We start from the raw sequence: 17,214 nt of genomic DNA on the forward strand, positions 1-17,214 counted from the left end.
TATTAAGATGCTGCAACACTAAATATCAATGCTGGGCAAAGAAAGCTGCACCCAAGGACATTACTGGTAAAACAGAATCAGACTGAATGCAGTGCAATGACCACCGGGACTGCAATGCAGCCTTGATGCTTGTGGCTGCCTTTCTGGGAGCTGAACCTTGATGCTGGGTCAAGTGTTCATTCTTCCCTCCAAGGATAAATAGTCGCAAGGACAAGGTATGTAAATGTCCCAAAGAGCTCAGCTGCAACTGAGATTCAGGTTGATTCCTGTAATTCTGAGGATGGTGTTTTCATAGAAGGAAAGCACAGAGAATCTGCTAAATGAAGGTGCATGACTGACAAGTAGATTTTGTCCTTCTACTCACTGTCTTCTTAGATTTAAATCTTCAGAAGTGAGAGCTGGTTTTTAAGAAGTAAATGCTAACACTCTTTAGTTTCTTTATAAGACAGATGTTGCTTATCTCAGACTAGACAAGCTTATGGAATGGCAGTTCTTTTTCTTTTTCTTTCTTCTTTTTTTTTTTTAAAGAAAACTTCCTGCTTACTTGAGTTTACACTAGTTAAATTTTATTGAGGTCTACTCCACCAGAAAGCTAAAAAGAAAAACCTCTCACACAGCTACATCCAAGGCTCTAAGGAAAGCTACCCTGCTGATCATAGTTCTAAGAATAAACCCTCTTTTATATGGGCTTTTCAGACTTATAGGGTCACAGAGTGTCTTGAAATAAATCTCAAAGCGGACAGCAAATTCCGAATCACAACTAAACTCTATGTCCATGACTGTAACGGAGTTAATAAATCGTGGGTATAAGTGAATAACTGCAGTGTCCTGCTTGCAAAGCCAGCATGTAGAATGTTCATCAGATAAAAATGATCAGGTGTTGAGAGACAGTCCACAGGAATTATGAACAGTGGGTTTCATATCGATACCTCGGGAATTTAACTTATGTGGCAGAAAGCTTGGCCGGCCGGGGCCTTGGGAGTGGAGTCTTGAAGATGAATGCCCATTCCAGACTGTTACTTAACTGAGGACTGGAAAGAAGCAAGCAGCTGAGAGGATTAACATATTCATGAGCTTGCCAACTGTAATTGGCAAGATCCTTTTAAAAATAGAAATCCCAAGCGCCTTGACTGTTCATTTTCTTGGATTATCTCCAGTGTAAAATTGAGGGAGCCTAGCCACCCCTCACCGCCACCCTACTTCACATAAGACGATAATATGCATCTTTGTTTTCATTCTTTGTTTTTTTCCTCACTTCAAAACTGAGAGGGGATGAATGATCTGAATGGAAGATTCTGCACCTTTAACTGCCCGTGATTCTAAGGCTTGATTCATCTCCAGACACAGCGCAACTCCAGATACTGAAAAGCTGGTTCTTTTTAAGGGGGTTTTGTCGCCCCTTCTCTGCCCTGTGAAGACTCACTCTCTCCTTGACTCAATGCTTTCTACATAGCGCAATATGCATAACCACCAATTTAGCCTTATGCTCCCTTCCTGGCTCAGATCAAATCAGTTATTGAGGGGCCCTACCTGTCCTCCACGAGTTATTTAGTTCATGGCATAGACTTTCTGTGTTATTTATTTCCTTCAAAAAAAAAAAAAAAAACTGCCCAAATTTGCTTTGTAAGTTTCTTCACTTACTAATTTTGAGTAGAAAAGGAATTTCTATGTCTAACTGATTACATTTATAATTCCTAAAACCTATACATATTTTACTTAGCTTAATTCTCCAAAGTAATTAAGGAATCTTTTCTGACTTCTACTGAAGCATAAATCACAAGCGCTGCTCGCATCCACTGGCATTTACCAAGTTGCCTTTATCATTAGCTCACCATAAATCAGTTTTAGGTAAAGTTTAATTTCTTATGGCAACTTAAAATTATGTTAATAGATCATATTTCTGATTGTTTCATTATAAAACAATTGTAACTTCTGGCTGATCATAGATTTTTCTCAACCCAAAGAAAGGTTGTTCATCACATAACTCATCATTTTCATCTAACACTAAAAATGCTATCAATATTATAGCAAATTAGAGTATGTAACCTTGAACACGTTTTAAAATTTCTTCTGGCTGAAGATCAAAATCACCATATTCCATTCAATGAAAGGCCACCCATTTCAGAACACCAACTATACTTGATGGAGTTAAAACAGCAGAATCACAAAAGAACACACAAAATTCAGTGGGTAGAAAAAGAGACCTGGCTTTGGAAGGAATTCAGGATGGGGATTAATTTGATCAAAATACAATGTATGAAATTCTCAAAGAAATAATTACAAATGAGGGCAGAATTTTTCTATTTTTAAAAGAATATCCTAAATACTTGCATTTATGTTCATGGCCAATATTCAGTTAATTTTGCATTCACTGTATAAAGAAGATAACCAAGTTTAGCATCCCTTTCCTGGATGTTCCATGGCTTTTACCTTTTTGTTTTCTTTTTAAAAAATACCCTTCTAAATTGCATTACATTGAAATCATTGTCAAAACTCAAATGACCATAAGTGTTCTACCTTATAGTGTTTGCAGAAGTTTAAAAATTAATTTAAACATTAGCAATGATCAGTGTTAAGCTTTATCAAAATTGAATCATTCATCAAATTTGAAATTAACTTTGAAAATCAACTTACACTAAAGTGTTAACAAATCTAAAAAATGCATTTATCTTAAACATTATGTATGTGTGTACCAGCATTACATGTGAATGTATGTGTGTGTTGTACATAATAGTAATTTTGAAACATGTGGAAAAGCTTGCACCCAAGTAAACTGCCCATAGATAATGGTTTACCTCCACATTCACTGGACCTTGAGACTGAGACAGACACCTAGACTTGAAGGCAGAACTTGGGAAAGAAACATTCTTCAGCAAGATTAGGTCCACAGAGGCAGTTTAGCTGGAGTTCCTTAGCAGAAAACCTGCAGGAAGAGGTATGCAATCTCTATTTGGAATATGGCCGATGGAGTAACAAGGTGGTGACTGAAAATAAAGCCAGTTGTTGCAGAATATTACTTTAAGGCGTATTGCTTTTGTTTATGCTCTGGAACATTTGTTTAATGATGGAAAGATGTATTTGGTTAAATAAAATTCACCTGTGGTCCAGAGACTGAGTCAGCAATTAGCTGACAGGAAGTAGTAGGGAGGAGCCAGGTGGAGAAGGGTTTATAAGGAGGGGGAGAGAAAAAGCACAAAAGACTTCTTGGGAGACCCAAGGTGGTGAGCTAGGTGAGATGCTTGCTATTCAGTCTTTCTGGGGAACAGGATTGTACTTCAACCTGTGAATCTTGAGTTCTTTAGTAGGACTGAGATTTAAATAAGTTTTCTTAGTGGCTTTGAAAGAGTCGGTGCCTGAGGGAAGAGAACTTCCTCAGGCTGTGGTCCTTGTGGCCTAGCCGCTACCCCACTGCTGGTAGCTGTGGAGTCGCAGTTGTTTACTGGGATACCCATAGCTTAAAAAGTAGCAGCCATTAAAAAAAGAGGACAACAGCCAATAGTAGTATTGACAGCAAAACTCACAGACTAGGGCTGAATAGAGACAAATACCACTGAAGGGGTCAGTTGAAATCCCAGCCTCTGGCCTCCATCTTTGGAGGCCCCTCCCCTGTGCCCCTTGACCCTTGACCCCTCCTCAGGAATGGTTAAGACCACTCCCACAGGCTGTTTAAACTGCCCCCCCCCAAAAAAAATTAAACACGTGGTTTTCCCTTTTCCTCTCTGGTCTCTGGTGGTCACGTTGGTGACTTCCAGTTCCTGTCCATGACCCTGTTTTGTTCTTTAAAAATATAATGCTGCTGGCGTGGCTGCAGCTGCTAGTCCAGGCAGAGACGGCCGGAGCGGTGCAGATTCCCCTCCGCGAGTGGCAGAGGGGTGGCTCATCCCTGACAGGCTGGTACCAGGGCTGGTAAAAGGCTTACAGGATATAGTAAATAGACATAAGGCTGAACATAAAGCTGAATATTTATTACTTAAAGAAGAGGGAGAGAAAGAAAGGCAGAAATAGAAAAAGAGAGAGAGAGGGGAAAACACCTGTGCACAAGCCAAGAGAGGGAACAGAAGGAGAGTTAAGATGGCAAGGAGAGGTCAGAAGAGAGGTCAGAAGTCACTGGGAGTGGGCGTGGCTTGCCCCTTAAAGGGACCAGACCAAAAGAAAAACAGCCTGGGATCACAGGTGTCTAATTAAACCTGGATATCTTTTAATCTGGTCTGATTTGGCTTGATTTTGGGATTATTTTGCGTTGGCAGAGAGCTCGCATTAGAAAATATTCCTAACATTAACTATCAAAAATAAACATTTTCCTATCAAGCGATACCTTGTTAAAATTTACCCCTGAATTCTGAGACATAAGTAGTTTTTTGTTGAGTTCCCCCGTCTGTCATTTCTGATCAGTATTCTGCCTACTTTTGGCCTTAGGCATCACGATGGTTCTCATACTCCAAAGAACTGAGAGGAAACTTTCCAAGACACATTTCAATGGAGACGTGATTTAAGACCAGGCCCTCTGTCTTTCTAAGTATCCCCCTTGCAGCCTCAACACTAAACATAAATAAATGGTGAGATAATTGTATTTCACCTTCTCCTCGAGCATGTAAGGTATGCATGCCAAAGCCCCTTGAGATTAAAGACCACCTCATCAAAATGTGACAAGCAGTTCGCTGCAGCCCTAGTTCACAGAACTGTGATGAAGAACCATCAAATGTATGCAGCCTCGAGGCCCCTGTAAATTTTACTGAGTGCAGACTGTGAGGAAATGGTTGCTTTCAGCCGAAATATTTTTTCTTTTGTTTTAGCTCTGTCACCTCCATTTTAATCTAAAGAAGTTATGTCTTCTGAACTCACAGGTTGAACCCTTAAGGAGGTCAGTTTCTGAGAAACAGTGCAGAGCGAAGACAGGTAGTTATTCTGTATGCACTGTGCTCTGTGCAGTGTGATCAATATGTATACACACACTATAATTTCGAGAACGGTGTGCCGCCTCTGGCTCACAGTTACGGCGGGTCATCTCAGACTTTCCTGGGAATGGAGGTCAATCTGAAAATTCTTAAATGTAGTTCCTTTGTGCTTTCAATCAACAAGTCTTTTCATCTACTAGCTCAGAAGAGGCCCCAAATATTTATCCAAAGATGTAAAAACAAACATAAAACCTCCTCTAGGTGATTGATGCAAGTAGTCATAAACAATCTTTTATTTGCTTATTAATGTTATTTCTATCTGTGGGTAATGCAAGTTTCTAAGAACTTTAAAGATTTAAAAATCTTTACTCTTATACCCACACTTGCATCAAGGTGCAGAGACCACAAGACTGTGAAATGCCCAACAGTGAATCGGGGCATCTCTATGATACCCATTTTTCTCAAGGTTCGGGGATCATGTGGAAAAGAGGGCAGAGGCTGCACAAGCTAGAGACTGTAGATGACTATACCGACCCAGTGTTTTATGGGCACAGCAGGGAAATTCTGCACACGAACTCGCAGCAGTTGTGGCTGCATGCACAAGGCCTGGGAGAGCTCAAGCCAGAGCAAAGTTCCAACTCGGAGGTGACAGGTGCTTTAGGTATCGCAGTCCTAGGTGTGAAGCTCTTGGAAGCTGATAGCTAATTGGAGAAGAGCCTGTTTTCTAAGGATGTGGCACCTGAGAAGTTGACCATGCTTCAGACCATGGCCACACATGGAAGGGTTTACAGGCAACTGTATTTGGACTTCGTTGTGTGTGTGTTTTAAATGAAGACAGAAAAATGGGTATGGAATGGGGGTTGGGGTGGATCTGGGAGGAATCTGAAGGGTAAATGTGGTCAAATAACAAATCAATTTTTTTCTCTAAAGAGAGAAAATTTGGCTCTTGTAGTTACCACAATTAATGATGGAAATTCAGAAAATAAAATCAGCCACCTCCATAACTGACACACATCTAGTCTGTTTGTCTATAGGCAAGAAAATAGTTAAAGGAATTGTCTTGTTGCCAGAGAACAAGCTGACACTCCATGGAGTTTTGAGGGGTGACTCTTTAGAGGAAGTTGTAAAAGATGTAGACCACTTTAGCTGTAAGGGATGGAGATACTTCATAATGCAAACACTCACCACTCTTCAAGGTGACCCTCACACTGACTTTAGAGACCTCATTCCATCATGAACCAGACAGCTTGTGTCTTGGGTGGGAAGAACAGATCTAAAAAGCCACACTGTTATAGAAGCACTTTGATACAAAACTACCTGCTTGTTGAAAAAAAAAAATGAAGCAAGTTGAAGAAAAATGATTTATTGAAAATTTGGTCAACTTGGGGTGAAAAGATGCTTAGTTTCTCTCAGTCTTTTCTGTAGCTGCATGGTACTTTATAGAAGGGTTATTAATAGCCCCCCCAAGCCCCCAAAAGTCCATGAAGTTGTAAAGCGAGATGGGTTCGTGTACATGGATGACAGTTGGAGGGGGTGTGATGGATGGATATGATTGAAATACTTTATGATGTATGGAAAGTTTAAAAAAGGATGTCTATAAAAGAAGCAAAAGGTTGGAACAGGTGAAACAACTACTGGGAAATGTACGTGTGTTAATCTGTCAGAACCACCTTTCCATCCCTTCCAGGTAGGATTCCTGCGGAAAGTTTTAATTTTTTGAGGTGCCCTGCTTCAATAGTCTCTCTAGAATAGTGATTCTCAACCTTCTTAATGCTGCAATCGCAATCATAAAGTTATTTTTGTTGCTACTTCATAACTGTAATTTTGCTGCTGTTATGAGTTGTAATGTAAATATCATATCTGTCATGCAGATGGTCCTAGGCGCCCTCCATAAATGGGTCCTTTGGTTCCTCCAATGGGTTGTGACCTACATGTTAAGAATCCCTGCTTTAGAATATCTCCTCTCATGTCAGAATGCCTTAAAAGCTGACGTTTTCTTTCTGACTGTGTCCTTAAAGTGATTCACAAAACTCAATTCTGGTAACATCTCTAAATCGTTTGTTTGAACTTAATAGCCCAGGCATTTGTGTTGATCACTTACTCTGTCGAGCATTTTGGCTAGCTACTACAAATGATCTTATGGGTTAAAATCAATTTATTGAAGGGCCCTATAACGAACTGATTTCTCATCACCTGATGCATAATAGTGTTGTTTTAAAGCTTTTTGAAGGAGTCCAAAAAAAATAGGCAATGTGGTTGTAGAAATCATGTGCTCCATAGAATAACTCATTGCAAGAAAAGGAGAAATAAAATATAATTTCTTACTTATTTATTTACTTACTTTTTCCTTTATCTTTTTAAGTCTCATTATCAAGCACTGGATGGCTAGACCCTGCTCTGTAGACTATACTGGTTTTGAAATTGGGGCAACACTTTTACCTTTGCTTCTTGAATGATCTGATCATAGCTGTGTGCCACCATACTTGCCTTCAAATTAATAATTTATTCATTCTGAATACTGTCAATAAAGTCCAAATTTATAAATCCTGTATATTTTACTTCTAAACTATTTACAACTGGTACAAAAAATCATTAAAAGAGAGTATTAGATATTTCCCAGATGCATTTTATATGCAAACAATGATCCAAATATTCTTCATGAGAAAAAAAAACTTATATTTATCTGCCTCAAAAATGTGAATTCCATTTCTACTACCTGATCATTGGTGCCAGGTCTTTGTGGGTGTATATATGATGTCGGTGCACCAAAAAACAAAAATACATTAAAGGTTGTTGGTGCAACTCCATTATAAGAGTGCCAGCTAGCATGAAGGAAGTCTTGGTTTCAATTTCCAAAGCTACATTGTTATACATGGTGGTGCACATCTCTAACCCTACCAGTCAGGAAGTAGAATCAAGAGAACCAGGAGTTTAAGGTTATCCTTGACTACCTAATGAGCTCTAAGCCATGCTGGTCTACCTGGGAGCCTGTCTCAAAAAAGACCACAAAGAAGAAAGGAAAGAAGGAAAGAAGGAAGGAAGGAAGGAAGGAAGGGAGGGAAGGAGGGAGGAAGAAAGGGAGGGAGGGAGGAAGAGAGGGAGGGAGGGAGGGAGGAAGAAAGGAAGGAAGGAAGGGAGGAAGGGAAAAAAGGAGGGAGGGAGGGAGGAAGAAAGGAAGGAAGGAAGGAAGGAAGAAAGAAAGAAAGAAAGAAAGAAAGAAAGAAAGAAAGAAAGAATGAATGAATGTGTATAATGCAGGCAAGTCACTAAAGCACTAGAGCTCTCTGTCTCTGTCTCTCTGTCTCTCTCTCTCTCTCTCTGTCTCTCTCTCTCTCTCTCTCACACACACACACATTATTAAAAAATAAGAAATAATGTTAGAAAGAAAATTACCCTTTTAGATATCAAGGCGCCCATTCCCCAGTATATACATGTTTAAGGGAAGCAATATTTAGCACTGAAGCAAAAGTAATTAGTCACCTTTGGCATCCATACTTTAACCTAAATTTGCCCAATGGTTAAAGTTGCCACCTCTGTAAGTTAATTACCTTTAGTAAGAGGAAGAGAAGAAATTTTCATCTCTACAAAATAATGGAGTTTTTCAGGTTGGAGCCAGGATACCTAAGTTAAAGTATACACCCTCCGCCTGCTGCTTTCTCAAAGGAAGCCTCTCTTGTAATTAATGTCTTTGACGTTTCCATTTCAAAGAGGAGCCTCCCCTGCCCTTAAGAAAAAGCATTTCTGCTTATCAACTAGAGAGTTGGCTCTTAAAGAAATCGACAGACATTTCAAAGGGACACCCACAGGACCTCCCCATCACAGATTTTCTGGAGGAAGGACTGCTAGGAAAGGGACAGTGCCATCTGAGACATTTTGAAATTTATCTAAGATTAATATTTACCCTCTCAATAGCAAAAACCTCCTCACAGGAGTGCGATGCGGCTAAACTCCAGAGCAAAGCATATGCTTGGTAAGTGAGCTTGCTACTGACTTTGTATTTCCACAAAGTTCCACATGGCCTCATTAATAAGTCTCAGGGGAGCCATTTGCCTGCGCCTGACACAAGGTTGCAGCATATTTTGTTGCTAACGAAAACACACAAGGAGGAGTCTTTTGGAGATAGATGTGACTCCCAACTCTTTTCTCCTTCCTGAGGTGTTTCAGGTGTTGCAAACTGTGAGGGCAATAGGGGGATAAGCATGGAGCTGAGTCCTGGAAGCCCCTGCTGTGGCATGCATTGTATCTCAGGGAACAAAACTAGACCAGGGACAAGGGGCGAAATAGAAATAGAGACATTAACTAAGAAAGGAAGTCGGCCAAGGAAGGCCGCTGAAGGAGCCCGCTGGGCCAAGAACGCCCTGAGCCTTCACAGGTCACTTACAGAGCACCTGTATCTTCTGCCTTGTTATTTGTGGTCTTTTCTTCACCACACTTCGTGTGTGTGTGTGTGTGTGTGTGTGTGTGTGTGTGTGTGTGTGTGTGTGGAAGGCTTTCCAGTGTCTCTCTGCCATCTTCTTTTTTTTTTTTTTCATATTTTGATCTTTATACTGTTCTCTCCCGGCCTTACTTCCCTGCCACAGAAGACCTATGACTGTGACCTAAGTTTTAGAGCAAAAGCAATGGCTCCAGATGGCACTCCTGATAGACTAGTTTTAATCACTTGTCACAACAAGACAAAGAGACAAATATTTCTAGAAAGGAGAGAGAGGAGAAAGAATGAATTAATCAGTGCACTCACTCGAGGGAATACAGATAATAATGTCCAGTGACCCCAAGTCCATTTTTTGGGAACTAACAGGAGTTTTTGGTATAAATGGAGGAAGAACTGGGGCAAGAGGAAAAGGTATGCATGGGTGACAGTCTTGGTCATCTTGTTGTCCGGTTGATCACGGCCTCAGTTCTTCTTTTGTCGGGAGACGTAACACAGGATAATGTGCTCCAAAGTCTTTCACTCTCTGCACATTGACCAGGTGTGGGTCTCTGTGCCAATTACTGTCTACTGCAAGCAAGAGGCGTCTTTGATGAGGGTTGAGGGATGAACTGATATATAGGTAGAGTGTTTATGGTACTGGAAGGTACTTTAGGTATACTACAGAAGAAGACAAGTATCATCAATATCATCCTACAACAGCAGCACAGGTACTATGGGAGTAATCAACCTTGTTTGTTTTGTTTTAAGGTCCACTCCATGGAGTGGAACCCATACCTGACACTTCTAAAATGGCCAAGAACCTGAGACTAGATAGGTGGTGTGCCTAGGGAAAAACATACCACTATTATTCTGCTAAAGGACCATGACAATAAAATGACTGCTAATGACATATTGCTATACAAACAGATGAGTGCATCATTCTGGTTTTGATTACCTGTGAACCCAAGTAAACAGCCTGCTCTTGCTAAGAAAAAGCAGTTTCTATCAGCCTGCTCTAGAACTACTTCCCGTCTTTTTCTTGGAGTGCTGTGAAATACCCTTCCCTCACTAAATGTTTTCAGTCCTATCATGCCAAGGCTATCCTAGCAGAGGCCTCAGTGAAAAAGAATAGACTGGTGTCACACAACCAGATTTTCAGAGTGAGCAGAGAGTATGTTTCAGAAACTTAGAAGTGTCAAGAAAATGAACAGGGGGCATTGGAGGTAGCTTAGTGGGTAAAGCTTGAAGGTGTCATTCCAGAAAAAAAAAAGAGTCAAGGTGGGGAGAGGGAGGGAGCAAGAAGAGAAAAAGGAAGGAATGAACAAAAGAGGGACACAGGGACGGAGGAAGAAATGAAGGAGGGAGGGAGGGAGGAAGGAAAGAAGGAAGGAAGGAAGAAAGAAAGGAAGGAATGAAGAAAGGGAAGGAACGTGAGCTAGGAATCACAAGCTCCTATGTTCCACATGCTCTGAATGCTCCATAAGCCATGCTGAATTTCACCCTGAGCAAGATGCTGGCTTAATGGACTTGTTAGCGGGAATGGAAAACACTGCAGCAAAAACCTTCCTTTCTCTTGATGACTTATACTAGGACTAGCAGGCGGCAGTGACAAGGTGTACAATACCATGGAGGCAATGTGGCAAAATACCATGGTGGTAGTAAGGTGCACAAGACCACAAAGGCAAGGCTGAAGGAATAGATGGAAAGATTAGCTTAATGTCTGAGGTGAAGTGTTGAAGAACGTCTGGACTTTGCCTTATAGTTGTCAATTTGTCTATGCGTAATCAAACTATAGACAATTGCTAACCATTGCACTATTGAGTGCTGTGATGCCTGAAAATGATGCCTTTGCTGAGTTGGTTCATTGTGTAAGGGTGCTTGGTCAATACATCAGTCTAATGGAATTAGCCACGTCTGGTTCAGTGAGAGACTCTGTCTTAAAGGAATAAAGCAGAGATTGGTAGAGAAGGACACCTGGCACACTCCTCTGGCCTCATTGTAGGCATCATTGGGTCCATGCACCCTCATTCTACATCACATTATCACATCATGTGATGTCATATCACATCATATCACACTGCACCACACCACATTGCATTGCACCACAGCACAGCTCAGCCACAGCACAGCACAGCACAGCACAACACACCACAACCCATCACACCACATCACACCTCAGCATAGTACAGCACAGCACTCATCCTGCCGAAGATACTGGGTTTGACATAGGCTGCCACAAGTGTACTTCAGGTCATTGCTGAGGTCACTCCCTTGGCATCAAGGCCAGGGGTATCAAGGGTGATGACAATTTTTGGTGCCCGATCTGTTTTTATTCGCAATAGGTCTCAGTCTTCCTGTGTGATTCCATTATCTGGGCTGACTTGCAAATCCCTCAACCAAGATGGGATTTCCAACACTGCCAGAAGCTAGATTATGAGGGCAGCTTCACTCTGAGTGGTTTGGGACTGTGGATTGTTAGATTTCAATCTTCAGATGTATTTTTGTGAAGAAACATTTCCCTGCCCTTGTTCTTATCTCTATCATGTAAAAAATATTTTCTATATATCAGGTAAGATGCCTCCTTTTCATTAATTTAATCTCATTCATAATAGAAACTGGTCACTGATTATGCTTGTCTGTGAAGTGGAAATATAATTCAGATGCTGATGTAGCGAGTCTAAGAAAAGGATATCATGCAATTCTCCTGGCAGATGAGGTGCTGCCATGCTGGGCACAGGATTATAGAGAGAGCTTCAATCTTCATGTGTTCCCTCTGGCTAGCCCTGTTGGAATGCTCCAACTTATTTTTTAAACTTATTGGGAAGATATTTCTTTTATCCAAGCTACACATTAAAGGAGAGACTGTATCTTTGTAGAAATGAGGTAGATTACAGGTGTGCTGTTCAGTGAAACCACAGGCAGATGTTTATCTGATAAGAGGTATTCCCCCAAAACAATGTCGGACAAAGTTGTAGTACTCAGGACACTGGCTGTGTGATGAAGGCTGTGGCAAGCTTTGTGTATCAAGTTTTGAATGACTGCCAGTCCTCAGAGGTTTGAGAACCCCAATCTCATAATAATGGGATAGTTTATTCTAGGTCATATTAAGTCATCAAAACTAGCCGTTTGGAGACTAAGGATTGGAACACAGTTTTATTCCTAAGCCTATTTTTTAGACCATAGTGCCATTCAAAATTACCACCGTATCACCCATCTTCTGAAAGCGACACCACAAAACAAGAGAGAATAGCTCAATTCAGAGCAGCAGGAAGACAGTCAGGCCAAGGACATCAACTGTGCCATCACCACAGTACCAGATTTCATTAGCAAAATGACAATCCTTGGAGCAAATACTGTACTGCTGCTCTTTCACGGATGAGAAGAAAATATACACAGACCAGATGGTTACAGTTTCCAGGAAACATGATGAAGTTGGGATCAGATTTCTATCTGCCCAGATCCAAAGCCACTGTCACAAACCACAAGAGTTGTTACCATCACTGCTTTCTAATGGAGGAAGCAGAGAAAGAGGGAGTGGATAAAGTTAGCATGTACAAAGAAAGGAATGGCAGAAACTTTGCAATGTCCCTCCTGTGTCTGTCCTACCTGATCCCTGAAGCCAGTTAGATTACGTTCCTCTGCACTTGCATTTAAGATTGCCTTCTGCCCACAAAACTTTCATATGCATAATATTCAGGATCATGGATATTTAATAACAACAGCCAAGTTTGGATTTGGAATATCTACCTGTATATGATTTCTGCTAGCGTGAAAGCATCAGATGGGGTCACTTAGGTACAGGCTACTTGGTAAAGAAACTCCAGTGAGTCAGTTGTTGGGCTTGGCCCCGTCAAGCTGGTCAAATGCCCTTCCATCTCAGAAGTCCCTACACATTACTCCAGGAGGAAGTGAGGGCTGCCTTTTCCTCAGTTGCCTAGCCATTTCCATCTGCCTCAGTTACTTACATATATCAAAGCCACCCTTGAATTGTCTCACCCAGAAACCTGCCATCTCTGTAAAGATTAGCATCTTAAAGAACTATAAACACACCAAAAAGCTATGATTCCTTTTGATTCTATTTAATTTATGGAATAAATACACACACATATGTTCACTTTGGGAAGTGGGCATCATACTGACTTTTCTCAATATTGAACAAAATACCTGACACAAATGGCATTATTAGCTCACAGTTTTCATGTTTGAGAGGGCATGGCGGGACTTATAGCAGCAGGAGCATAAGGCAGCCTGCACACTGCTCAATGGCTGGCCAGGAAGCAGAGTTCTTGCACTGAAACTGGGGCTGATTAGGTACTTCTAGCCTCACCTCTATGACCCTGTGTTTGCTATAGCCTCCATATCCCAAAAGAAGTGCCACCAGCTGAAGAGCAAGTATTCAAACACCTGAGCCGTGGAGATGCATTTCTATTCAAGCCAGCAGGGCAACATTACCCAGATTCAGGACCGAAAGAAGGGACAACAAAGCCTCATAAACGCAAAAGAACCATCTGTGGATGATCACCCAGTGCTGTAGAATGACGCACCAAAGGCAGATGGCGTTTGAAAGGCATGTGTTGAACTTTTGGCCCAGCAATACCCCCATTCTCCCATCACCTTTCCGGGAAGAATTTTCATAAGATCAGCTTGGACACTCAGATGCTTTCTGGCTGCCATGCTGTCCCTGTGCTAATTGCTAACACCTTGCAGATTAAGGGAGATTAGTGGTGGGCCTGAAGAGTGAGGAGGCAGACTGGCTCAAAAGCAGCATTTTTGAGAGACTCCAGTGGTGTCTCTTGGTGACCACAGGACTAGAAAGGAATAGAGAGAGTCATTTGATTTGCTGTTCAGGGGAATCTGTGGAAACCACAGAACACTAAGAATTAGTGATTCAGAGAGAGTGACGCTGGTGCCATAGTTCTAGTCATTCAAAATGGAAAGCTTGCGACATATTTTTAAACAGAACTGGAGGACAATACCATGAGATAAAAATATTTCAGCTTTCAATTAGTTGGGAATTAAGGGAATTTAATGATGTGATTGGGATGTTGGCAGTTGATCATAGTTCAGAGTCTTCAGTAAGTGTAAGTGATTAGGGCTGTCAGTCTTCAAGTCTAAAATGATCTTTCAGTGTCCAGCCTTATGTTGACTCCACTCTCACCTGCACCGAAGCAAAAGCGCATTCTGCAGGATACAAGCAGGTACTCCGAAACTAATAGAATTTCAAGAAGAGGAAGTAAATGCTCTTCTGTTGAGAAGTTTGCTGTATTTTAGATATACATTTGTCTTTGCCTCAATGAGAAATGTTTCCATAGGCTCTTATATTTGAACAGTTAGTCCTGATTGGTGGTTCCCAATTGAGGAGTTTAGAAATCTTAGGAGGTAGATGCTTGCTGAAGGAAGTATGTCACTCAGCTTTGAGTTGTGTAATACATCCCAACTTCATGTTCTTTCTCTCTGATTCTTGGGTTTGGATAAAGTATGAACTTTCTGCTTCCTGACTGCCAAGATAACATCCTGTTCCTACCTTCCTCACTGTGATGAACTCACTCTCTCTCTCTCTCACTCTGTGTCACTATCACACACTCTCTTCTCTGGAACTATAAGACAAAGCAAACCCTTACTTCCATAAGTTGCTTTTGGTCTTTTTATTTTTATATTTTATCACAGCCATAGAAAAGTAATTAATACAACTTCCTTCATTTACTCAATCTAGCTCTATGGTATTGAATCATACAGCAATGGCTAGAATGTTCTAAGAGCTTCATTGGCACTTAAGTGCAGCAGAGCTAAAACATGACTCTATATCTGGCTGACTGCATCCTTAATGTGGCAGAAATGGTGCATATTCCTCTGATGGGGAAGAAGGTCTCTAAGCAGCTTATCATTGATCGTGAGATGCCCTGTAACAAGGTTCTGATGGTTTGAAGATATGGAGGAGAGAAAGTGGCAGCTACTTCTAGCCTTGAATTTAATTATTTTAAAAGAAATAAAAGATGAAGTCTAAGGTTAGGCAACAAACTGAAAGAATTTACCTAGTAGCCTTACCTGCCTTTTAGATGATAAAAGAAAATACTTGCATAGAAGGTTATGAACAACTAACAAAAGTGCCAAGTTGATGGGACATGTCAAACAAAGTTCTGGTGCCTGGGAGGAGTCAAAGGAGAAACAAAACTGTTCCCTAAGGCCCAAATAAGACAGGGTTAGTTCTTCACTCTAAAATCTGTGGGACAAAGTATCAACTTTTTGATCAGTTTATCTTAACACTGTGGAAAAAGAGGTTCCTTGGGATCCTTTCTCGTAGAAAAATGCAGCATCCACAGGGTGGCATTCCAACGTCCATACATGAGCTAGTGCTTTGTTTGCAGGAAAATAGATGCAACTGGAGAATTCTGGTAAGTGAGTTGTGAGCTCCACAGAAATATAAATACTGAAAGATTTCTCTTATGTGTGGATGCTAGATTTTTATATAGGTATGTAACTTCATTCTTTTTATATATAACATGACAGTAGATGTGATACTTAGAGAAAGGAAGGAAACTATCTGGTATAGCAGGTCCTTCTGTATTTGTGTTGTTTTCATTGATTATTAAAGAAACTGCCTTGGCCTAGTTGATAGGGCAGAATCAGGTAGGCAGGGAAGACAGAACAAAATGCTGGGAAGAAAAGCAGAGTCAGGCAGATGCCATGAATCTCCTGCCTAAGAAGGACATAGGTTAGAATCTTGCCGGTAAACCACAGTCATGTGGTGATACACATATTTAATAGAAATGGGTTAATAAAGATGTGAGATTTATCCAATAAGAGGCTAGAGCTAATGGGCCAGGCAGTAATTTAATTAATACAATTTCTGTGTGGTTATTTTGGGGGTTAAGCTAGCCAGGTGGTGGAACACAACCCACACCTCTTACAACATCTATCAGGAGTAGGAAAGAAAAACCCAGAATGAACCAGTATGTGGAGGATATTGACAAATACATTATATACTTACATGATACTGTCCTTATGAAACCCAGGAGTATGTACAGAGAACAAATGCCAATAAAAAATAGCGAGAGTGTGATGAGGAATGTTCAACTAAAGTGGTTGACATACTTTATATAGATAAGAAAAGAAACGAAAATTTTATACTCTTGGTTTTGGAAAAATTGAAAACCAAACTAACCAAAAAAATAATGTCCCCTTGGGCAGTGACTCATTAAGATGATCCTGCTCCTTAATAAGTGAACATCTTTAGTCTCTTTGATAACAGTTGTGGGAAACCTTGCAAGCCTCAGCCTGAGTGCAGACTACGCTGGAGGGGGAAGAATGAAGCTCAAGTTGATACCATCTCTGCAGGCGCCAGGTCAAACCCTCCAGGGTATGACCTCATATTTTATTCTTTGTACACATTTAAGCATAGTAAAAACTTTAGCAAAAGGTTACTATGTGTCAGTTATCACAACAAAGCTTTAGGCAGAGCATCTAAACTCCCTGGCAAGGTAGCAAAGCATCTATGACCTTTATAATAGGACTGAGTTCTACTGGCTGATAAACAGAGCTCAAGGATAGGGTCTAGGGAAGCATCAGTGATAAACATAAGGAGAGATGCTATTGGTGGAGGATGCAAAGTACATGGGGGACTCTTTCATAGGGACTGATTCTCTTCACTGAGAAACTGTAGTATGAGGAGCAGGGCTCCTTGTTCCATTCGCCTGTCTAGATTACACCCGAAATAATCACACAGAAATTGTATTAGTTAAATTACTGCCTGGCCCATTAGCTCTAGCCTCTTATTGGCTCACTCTCACATCTTGATTAACCCATTTCTATTAAATCTGTATATCACCACGTGACTGTGGCTTACCAGCAAGACTCTAACCTACATCTGTCTCAGGCCAGAGATTCATGGCATCTGCATGACTCTACTCT

The 17,214-nt window shown here is 40.9% G+C and overlaps 1 pseudogene; it reads left to right on the forward strand.

The window, feature by feature from the left end:
• The first annotated feature begins 5,372 nt into the window (after positions 1 to 5,372).
• LOC146893918 (nuclear autoantigen Sp-100-like) overlaps positions 5,373 to 17,214 on the forward strand; it is a 52,791-nt pseudogene continuing 40,949 nt past the window's right edge.

The sequence above is a fragment of the Myodes glareolus genome, chromosome 8 (assembly GCF_982192425.1).
Source record: "Myodes glareolus chromosome 8, mMyoGla1.1, whole genome shotgun sequence".
NCBI lineage: Eukaryota > Metazoa > Chordata > Mammalia > Rodentia > Cricetidae > Myodes > Myodes glareolus.